The sequence below is a fragment of the Callithrix jacchus genome, chromosome X, assembly GCF_049354715.1.
Source record: "Callithrix jacchus isolate 240 chromosome X, calJac240_pri, whole genome shotgun sequence".
In the NCBI taxonomy this organism is placed as follows: domain Eukaryota; kingdom Metazoa; phylum Chordata; class Mammalia; order Primates; family Cebidae; genus Callithrix; species Callithrix jacchus.
Window position 1 is genome coordinate 47,155,149 of NC_133524.1, and position 10,547 is coordinate 47,165,695.

At 40.9% G+C, this 10,547-nt stretch overlaps 1 long non-coding RNA gene across 1 annotated transcript; it reads left to right on the top strand.

The window, feature by feature from the left end:
- Nucleotides 1-1,309: 1,309 nt before the first annotated feature.
- Nucleotides 1,310-8,427, top strand: LOC144581185 (uncharacterized). The gene is made up of 3 exons (XR_013531727.1): nt 1,310-1,639; nt 3,865-4,009; nt 8,168-8,427. It is a non-coding gene; the product is annotated as an uncharacterized LOC144581185 (long non-coding RNA).
- The last annotated feature ends 2,120 nt before the right edge of the window (nt 8,428-10,547 follow it).

The following is a 10,547-nucleotide window of genomic DNA, read 5'->3' on the forward strand; positions in this document are numbered from 1 at the left end:
TAATTTCAGGCTATTAGAGAAATGATAATTATTTTCATTTCAGGTAGGACAGGGAAAACATAATAATGGTATAGAACAGTAAGTACAGCTTTCTGGATTAAAAGAAATGGGGGCTGGGCACAGTGGCTCAGGTCTGTAATCCCAGCACATTGGGAGACCAAGGTGGGCAGATCACCTGAGTTCAGGTGTTTGAGACCAGACTGGCCAATATGGTGAAACCCTGTCTCTACTAATACTACAAAAATTAATCGGATGTGGTGGCGGATGCCTGCAATCCCAGCTACTCAGGAGGCTGAGGTAGGAGGATTGCTTGAACCCAGGAGGCGAAGGTTGCAGTGAACCGAGATTGCACCATTGCACTTCAGCCTGGGCGACAACAGCAAAACTCTGTCTCAAAAACAAAAAAAAAAGAGTGCCTCTGAATGTGATTGTGAAGGTAGGGAGGAGAAAGAGGGCTTCTTTGGTGTCAGAGCAGTAGTTCTAATGTAAAATGATCATAAAGTGCTTTTACTAAAAGTCAGTTAAAAAAAAAATAAGTCAGGAGCTGGGCGCGGTGGCTCACACCTGTAATCCCAGCACTTTGGGAGGCCGAGGCAGGCGGATCATGAGGTCCGGAGTTTAAGACCAGCCTGGCCAACATGGTGAAACCCTGTCTCTACTAAAGATAGAAAAAATTAGTGAGGCGTGATGGTGGGCCCCTGTAATCCCAGCTACTCGGGAGGCTGAGGCAGGAGAATTGGTTGAACCTGGGAGGCAGAGGTTGCAGTGAGCCAAGATTGTGCCACTGCACTCCAGCCTGAGTGAGAGGGTGAGATTCATGTCTCAAAAAAAAAAAAAAAAAAAAAAAAAGTCAGTTGATAGCATATCTGCTAAGTCACATCCTGTTTTAGCCTGGGTTATCTAGATTATGAGGAAGGCTTCTGTTCCAATGTATTATTCAAAAAGATATAATCCCAAGAATGAGAGAGAAAGAAAAGAGGGGTAAGGAGAGGGAGAGAACATACACAGGCGGGAGGGCGTATGCAGGTGAGAGAAGGTGTGTGTGCAGGTCGTGTGTTCCTGAACTGGCCAGTCTCTCAGGAACATCTAGCTGATTCTCAGTTATGTAGGACATTTTCAAAGAAGCCACACAGAGAAGCTCCCTCTAGGTCCTCTCTCATTTATCAAAGTCCGCCCACACAGAGCTTTTATTTTCTCCCACACTCAGGGCAGCTGGGCCTCTGTTGGTCCAGCCAGGTCACAGCTGAGCACTGGAGCAGCTGTAGCCCCTGGCATGATCATCATGGTTGAAGCTGTGCCCACAGCCTGGCCCTTGCCCTGCAGGGAAGCTGAGAAAATCAGCGGTATTAGGAGATGAGGCAAAGGTGTTACTGGGGGCTCTCGGGCAGTAGGAATAACGATGCGAGCCTTCATAGGGTTGCTCTAGCTTTGCTCCTTGGGAAGCAGGCTCTGAGATGAAGATCAGCATGCAGGACTTTTGGGAGGGAGTGCTCTTGGAATCAACTCCTATAGGAAAGAAAGAAAGGATGCAGAATTGGGAGGAGAAAAGTGGAGCTGTGATTCAGTCCCAACAGATGCCTCAGCCAATCCTGCAGGAAGTTCTGAAGATGGGATGGTCCTTCAGCTGAGCTGGTGCTGGGTAAGGTACCCCAAATCCATTCTATGGCTTCGAGGCTGTCACATGGTGAAACATATATCTGGTCCTTGTCCCCACTCCCACCCCCACTTCCTGGAATCTCCAAGATGCTGAGGTTTTTTTAATATTATAATATTGACTCATAGCTTCAGGGTGGGGCTAGTTACTGGAAAGACTAAGGTAGGATTAGAGGGTTGGGATTTTCAGGTCTAGCCCCAATCTCTGGGGAGCGGGAGGAGGATGAAGGTCAAGTTGATTGCCAATAGTTTCATCAATCATGCTTATGTAATAAAGCCTCCATAAAAACCCTAGGGAACAGGGTCCGGAGAGCCTCCAGATAGCTGAATGCATGGAGATTCTTAGAGGATGGCACATCCAGGAAGGGCATGGGAGCTCTGCACCCTTCTCTCATACCTAGCCCTGTGCATCTCTTCATCTGTATCCTTTGCAAATCCTCTATAATACATTGGTAAACATAAGTGTTTCCCTGAGTTTTGTGAACCACTCTACCAAATTAATCAAACCCAAACAGGGGGTTGTAGAAACCCCGACTTAAAGCCAGTCAGTCAAGTTTTGGAGGCTTGGACTTAGGAATGGTATGTGAAGGAGGGAGGGGCAGTTTTGGGGACTCAGCCCTCAATCTGTGGGATCTGATACTATCTCCAGGTAGATAGCGTTGAATTTGAACTGGAGGACATCCAGCTGGTGTGCACTGCCAAATTGATTGCTAACTTGGTGGTAAGAACAACACCCTCCTCCCCACATTTGGTCACAGAAATCTTCTGTGTCGATTGTCGTTGTATTAAGTGAGAAAAGAGAAAAAATAATTTGAGTTTCCAAACAAGGGGTGAGGAGAAACTCTAGACAGGCCACAGGCTCTGGTGTCATTCCAACCCACAGCCTCCTTTTGGTTCTGAATCATGTCATCACAAAGTTCAGACCATGGATCGAGATTTCCAAGATCCACATGCCTTGGGTCTTGAGAAGGTCTTGATCTTCATGAGGTCTATAGGGGCAAAAGTTCTAGAAGTAGCAGTCACAGATTCAGCTCATTATCTGTTGAGAGCAACACTCTAGTTGCAACAAACATGAGAATGAAAGGGACATCTTCCTTTGGAGGCAGCCTTCTTAGGCCTCTGCAATTCCACAGCAAGATGTAGTGGCCATGGCCAGTGTGACACATAATTGAAAATGCCTTCTCAGAAGAGAGTGTAGGAGACTTGCCAGCAGAGAGATACCACCTGCATACAGCACAGAGTACTAGACACATCGGGCCATGGGGAAATCGAAATAAAGGGATTCCAGATTGTTTGGAGGAAGAAAGAACCATTCAAATAATACCTGGAGTCTGCGACTGGCATCACTGCAAACTCTTAGACTTTGCAAGAAGGCATCCATGTCCAGAATGACAATTTCAGAGTATGACCAAAGAATTTCCCATGAAAGTTATGGCAAATACCCAGTGTCAACATTCACCTGTTGGTAAGGGATTTCCCCAGAGTTTAGGTTCACAGGTCACAGGCACTAGACAACTTGCATAGTTAGTCTAGTGTTTTGGAGAAGCTGAAACCCAGAAGAATGTTTCTGCTTCATTTTTCCTTCAGATACCACTGAGTCTCTATTACGTCTTTGGCAGTAATGACCCAGGATTAGATAGGTTCTGAGACTTCATTTTGTTTGAGAAAACTGCTATAAAGTGCTATAAATTGTGGGATGGAATTGATGTTAGCCAGTGTTCATTTGTATTTCCTATGGACCATCTGAAGTCTTTAAAAGAGAGACAGAAGGGATGCTTCTAGGACCCAAGAGGATGACTCTCATTCTTAACAAAAGGCATTTCAGGCCATATTGTTGAAGGTATTGATAACTCTGCCCAGACACTGAGAACCTTTCATAGCTGACAATGAGCAGAATAAGAATTTGACCAAAACCCATAATCTCTGGATTTTAATGTGAAGTTTTCATTTTTGGATTCTTTAAAAGTGGGACACATGAATTCTCCCTGGGTAATTAATAGTAGAAGGAAATGTATATTCTAATATGGGCTATCCTTATATATTTTGGTGGAGTGTGGTATCATTTAACCTCACTGAAGACATTGTACTAGGCTGGGTAGGACAATGTGGTTGGACCTAATTTGTGAGATGAAGTAAAACAGGAAGTGGATTTGCGGCCATGAAACAACCTTAAAGTAAATCTAATTAATTTATCACTCTCAATCATTTCAGAACCTTCCACTGGCAAAATCTGTCCTGCCTATCAGTGGTCAAAGGACATCTCCACCAAAGCAGAAGTTGGTACCGTGGAGGTGGTTTGACAAAATAGGAGTAGGACGACTGACCTCTTCCAGTAGGGAGCATACAAGAAGAAAACGTGGGTACAGTTATCATTATTGGAAAATTCATTGTTGTTGCACATTTATGCCATGCGTTCCAATGTCAGTACAGCTAACATTTGAATCTTCCTCAGCCTACTCTTCTGTCTATATTCATTGGTATAGAGCTTAGGCATGGGTAAGAAGGGTGTTGTGGATTAACCCCTTCAATCCCAACAGCTCTGATGACGTGACAGGATGTGATGTGATTCGATGTGATGTGATGTTATTTGATATTACATATTGGAGGGAGAGAGAGAATGTTTCTGTGGTTCACAATTTTAGGCAAAGTCAGTGGTAGAAAATTCTCATATTCTCATCCTTGGGAAATTTTGATTTAGGAAACAAAGTTAATCAAATCCAAGTCCAACAGGCATGGTGAATGATTTGGTGTGGGGAACAGGACTGCTTCTTCTTAAAATGGTTTTTAAAAAATGGTGTGAGAGAATGGAAAGAAAATGGAGAATGAGATGGGACTGAAAGTACCTCCATAAGGGATTTGTGAATATTTCACACAGTAGCCCCACCAGGGTTTCCAACAGCATAGTTTTAAATATATTTGAGTCAATGAAAACATCTTTAGAATTAGTGTTTATTTGGTCTTTCAAGGTGACTATTCTGAAACACAGCACTCATTTTGGACATTCAAATTCTATCTGGGATTTGTAAAGTCGCCATATAATCTATCACCACCAAAAGGGCTACTTTTGAGTGTGAAAAGTATGCTAATCATAATTATGCTGGAATGAAGGCATAAATCAGGTCTTTCCCAGGCAAGCTAGAACACATGGCACCCTAGATATGTGTAAAAACACCACTGTCATTCTTTGTAGTCATCCTTTTAAATACCGTCAAAAATCTCTTCTCAAAGAACTTCCATTATGAAGTCCTATAAAAGGAGAAACATTGACATCTCTTCCTAATGTGGCATCAGATTTAGAGAGTGGGAAAGGACTTCATTCCTTTTATATCAGCTGTGTAGTGAGCAAAACAACACGCGTAGAAAAATGTACCCAACTGACTGAAATTTACTTACTGGATATTTTAACTGCACCATTCCAACTGGCTAGTGGGGATGATATTTCTTTCCTAGGTGGCCTGAACTCTCTAGCTTTGTTGGATCTAGGTAAATTGTCACAGTGTCCTCTAGTACTGATTGAGCGTGGTTGCGGTGAACCTTGTAATGTGCTGCCCAGATCCTCCTTCAGAAATGAAGAACTTATTCTCCCAGCCACTAGTACTGCCGACTGATCACTCTGTTCTCAGCCACATTCAGGGATTGCCTTGGCTGAAAAAATAAAAACGCACTTATCCAAGGTCCAACAGGGGCAACCCACATATAATGTCTGAACAATACAGCAGGTATAAAGAACTAGCTCCCTTGCCTCAATTAGGGATGGCTCTAAAGAGCCAACCCAATACCAGAGCTTCCCAGGAGATTAGCCAAGGCCTTCACTGAGACCAGCAGTTCAACCGCTCCCTCTATCCAGTCGTGTTTCCATCCCCTTCTTTCTACAGGTATTGGCTCCAAGAGTATTTCCTAATAAACACCTTATATGCTGATCTCCATCTCAGAGCCTGATCCCTGGTGGCCTTACACTGTGACAGTCATCTTTAGTTCTGATGTTAGTCTAACATTTGATCCATTCTGGTTTCAATCTTCAATAAAAGATTCAGATTTATTCTTGGTTCACAGACTTACTTTTTATGAATGTCCTAGATGGAGACACTTAAGGTCTCAGCTCTCAAAGCTGTCACTCTCCTTTGAGGATATAAGTTTAAGAAGGAATAACAGATATATAACTGCACACCGTTAGCAATCAAACCAAACCCAGTATGCATCAAACCAAACTACAGCAAGCAATTCTCTGAAGCTTGGAAGCCATTTACCTCATCTGAATTGTGGGGTCCTATTGCTGGTCTGCCATAAGGCAGAAACTGTCCTACTCAGGGTGGATCTCTAGTGTCTTGCACAGAGCCATAAACAGAAGAGGTGCTTGGTATGCATTTCGTGAATGAATGAATGTATGCCTGGTTAGAAAGATGACCCAACCAGTGCAGTCCCCCATGGCAGTGCTTGAGATCCCCTAGAACTGAAAATGACCAACTCACGGTAAAGAGATGAGAGGAACAAGAAGGATCAAGAGAATGAGAGGCAAACAGGAAAGTCCATAAGGGGGAACCAGAAGATTGACTCCAATCAAGCCAGTCTTCTACTAACGGAGAATTCTGCCACCTCAACCACGCCTCAACTTTCTCTCACCTTAGTCACTTGTCACCACGTCCTCACCTCCAATTCAACCTACTAAATGATAGCGGCATATTATAGTTCCTGCTTTATTACTGAATTATTTATGGCATTGGGAGAATTTGTCTGTGGCACCAGCATAGTCCTGGCTAACTCTAAATTCTTTTTATAGTAAGCTTCTTCTGCAGCAGTCAAAATTGAAATTGGAAACATGCGGGCCTTGAGTGCTAAGCTGGGGCTGATGAGCAGGAAGTAGTAAATGAATAACTACCTTATTAGATCCTATTTTCATTGTATCATTCATTAGAACAAAGACACTTGCAGCCGCGAGACTTGCTACCTAGTGGTATAGCTGTACTGGAGCCAGTAATAATTGTCCCATGCTAAAAGCCTATTCAAATCCATCATTGGGAAATACAAGGAAACTTCAGACACTTCAGGATTTGCTGTATTTTTTCTGGATAAGCTATGACTTAGTAAGGGAAGTTATAAAAGTGATTCAAGGCATCAACTAAATGACACAAAATATTTCAAACAATGGCATAAATGGATTAGTGTTCTTTTGTTTAAAACGAAAATCAATTCTTTTCTCTTTGTTTTTAAGAGAAAAGACATTTAAGACAAAAGCCTTTAGGGGTCCTTTCAAATTCTCAAATGTCTGACTAGGGTTTCAAGTAACAATGGATCAGAGAAGAAACCTCTCCCCATTACACCATACTTATCCACATTAATTATTACACTAGGCTGAACAAACTAATCCTGAATTCTCGATGTTATTAGTACTAGAGGCAATGCTGTTGGAAAGCTTTGACTTTTTCCCTGGTACTTTTGCCTGATTACAGGTAAGAAAGTTTCCTATAGCATGTGTCTCATAAAATCCACTGTGAATGTTTGCCACATTTCATATCATGTGAAACATTAGCCATGTGTGTAGATAGGGTAGCACTCAGCATGAAGCACTGATCAGGTGATTATACGGCATGAGGCAGAAACCAAATCGGTGGGTATTTTTTTACTAACTACACAGAACTGCTTCATAACATTACTCCCAAGAGTCCAGGTTCTAGTAAAATTCTTTATGGCTAAGTGTTATAAGGTTATGCAAAGAATGTATAAATGATAACGGACTCTAATTTTTCATGGATGCCATTATTATTTAGGGTTCCCATATTTAGTTATCTTCTAACAATATAGGTCTGTTTCAAAAATGAATTTTGGAGGATGTTTAAAAATTATAATCTTTTAAAAATATATATTAGCCAAATAATCTCCCAATGAATGGATAGTGATTCAAATTTAGTAAACCAGAATTTAAGAAGTTCTACTGTTTACAGTGACTCCCAGAATAACTGAATTCAGCAATGTTCCAAGTTTATCCTATGCCCACCCTCTTGCAGAACAGCCTGTCAGTTACCTGCATTCCTGCACCTGAGGGTGGAAGGAAATCACGTAAAATGTCAATAATGAAAGGGGTAAAAAGCATTTTCAGAACCTGATTTTCCCCATTCCTTACCCATGTGCTCAGAGCAATGGGAGGGGAGAAAGAGAAAGAATATGTACATGTCAAAGGAAGCCGTAAAGGTTGTCCGCGTTTAGATAACCACAGAATGTGCAAGTTTTACCCAGGTGATAAAACCACCCACTTTCACACTTATTTTGTGTCCAAAATAAACCTATACAGCTGGAGGCATTATGGAGGGGAGGGCATCAAAGGTTAACACATACTTACAGGCAGAGAGGGGAGGGGAAGGAATACTGTAAAAAAAAATTCACAAATAGGCTCTTACAGAAAATACTAATACAAGTGAATATGAATCAGAAGATATATTCTTTAACAAATTGATGGGAGATAAACAGACCACAAAGTTTGGTTTGATTCAAAATATATTTTCTCTTTTTTTCTTCCCAGCAAGTCAGAAGCATATGCCTCTTAGCAGCATCACTGCCCTGTGAGAGCTCACCAGAAGGACAGCTACAAATGAGTCCATATGTACCTTTGGCAATAAAAATGTTTTAATCATGGCTGCTTGCGTGCTTGTAATACAGAATTTAGCCAGGTTTATTATTACACCTGATGTTGTATATAAAACTGTGTGTACTATTTAAAAATCTCTGACAGACTTATGAAATTAACCATAGTATGGGAACGCTGTGCTAACATGATGAATAAATGACTGAACATGTGAAATGTGAATTTCTGTCTACGTTATTGGAAAACATTTCCCCGCCTGCATTTTTTTTTTTTTTTTTTTTAGATAGAGTCTCGCTCTATTTCCCAGGCTGGAGTACAGTGGTGTAATCTCGGCTCACTGCAACATCTGCCTCCTGGGTTCAAGCAATTCTCCTGCCTCAGCGTTCCAAATAGCTGGGATTACACACATGTGCCACCACGCCTAGCTAATTTTTGTAGTTTTGTAGAGATGGAGGTTTCACCATGTTGGCCAGGCTGGTCTCAAACTCCTGACCTCAGGTGATCTGCCTGACTTAGCCTCCCAAAATGCTGGAATTACAGGCATGAGCCGCCATGCCCTGCCTTTTCTCATGTATTCTTGAAACTTGTTCTCCAATTTCATCGTGGCAAAGAGGTGGTATTAGGACAGGATTTACGTTGTTTTTCTGCCAAGAAAGTATTCTTTTATAAGTGGGTAGGGGGAAAATTCACCTTTAAAAAAAATTACATACCATAGAATTCACCAGTTTTTTGTATACACATTAATAATATTTTTTGTGTGTGTGTGTGTGTGTGTCTGTGTGTATTTTAGAAAGTCTTGCTCTGTCATCTAGGCTGGAGTGCAGTAGGATGATCATAACTCACTGCAATCTCAAACTCCTGGGCTCAAGCCATCCCCTGCCTCAGCCTCCCAAAGTGCTGTGATTACAGGCATAAGCCACTGCTTCTGGCTATTTCTTATGTTTATAGAGTTGTGCCACTATTATCAAAACCCAACTTTAGAATATTTCCATCACCCCAAAAAGATCCTTCATGCCCATTTGCAGTCACTTCTCATTCCTACTTCAATCCAGGCAACCACTAATCTACTTTTGCTCTCAATTTGTCTTTTCTGGAAATTTTACATAAATAGAACCATATATTATGTGGACTTCTGTGACAGGCTTCTTTCACTTAGCATAGTGTTTAAAAAGGTTTCATTCATGTTGTTGAATACATCATTTTGTTATATGGATATACCACATTTTGTTTAATCATTCAAAAGTTGGTAAACATTTGGGTTAGCTATTATGAATTATGCTGCTATGAACATCTGTGTGCAAGTCTTCCCGTGGACATGTTTTCATTTCTCTTAGGTAGATATCTAGCAGTGAAATTGCTGGATTATACGGTAGATTTATGTTTAACTTTCTAAGAACCTGTCAAACTGTTTTCCAAACTGGCTGTACCGTTTTATGTCCCCATCAGAAATATATGAGGATTCCAGTTTCTCCACAACCTCGCCAACACCTATTGTCTGTCTTTTTTATTAGAGCCATTCTAATGAGTATAAAATGCTATTTCAATATTGTTTTCATTTCCATTTCCCTAATGACAAATGAGCCTGAGCATCTTTTTCATGTGCTTACAGACTATTAGTATATTTTTGGTGAAATAGCTATTCAAACTTTTTACCCATTTTTCAATTGGTTCATTTGTCTTATTATTGAGTTGAGGTATATTTTATATATTCTATAAATAAATTATTTATATTTTATTTATTTAATATATTTTCCCACTCTGTGGCTTGTCATTTCATTTTTCTTAGTGATATCTTTTGAAGTGCAGAGGTCCAATTTATCATGTTTTCTTTGAGTGTCATATACAAAAGTTCTTAACCTAATACAAGGTCACAAAGTTTTTTCTACTAATTTTTCTCTAAGAGCTTTTCAGTTTTAACTCTTACCTTTAGGTCTATGATCAATTTTGAGTTAATTTCTGGTTATGATGTGAGGTAAGGATCTAAGTTTTTTGTTTAATTTGCATATGTAATTGTCCTAGCACCATTAGTTGAAAAGACTATCCTTACCCCATTGAAATGCATTGGAACCTTTGTTGAAAATCAATTGACCTAAAGGATTATTCCTAAATTCTTTTTTTTTTTTCCTTATTTTTTTATTGCATTTTAGGTTTTGGGGTACATGTGCAGAGCATGCAATACAGTTGCATAGGTACACACATGGCAGTGTGTTCTGTTTGCTTTCACCCCTTCACCCACATTTGGCGTTTCTCCCCAGGCTATCCCTCCCCACCTCCCCCTCCCACTGGCCCTCCCCTTTTCCCCCCAATAGACCCCAGT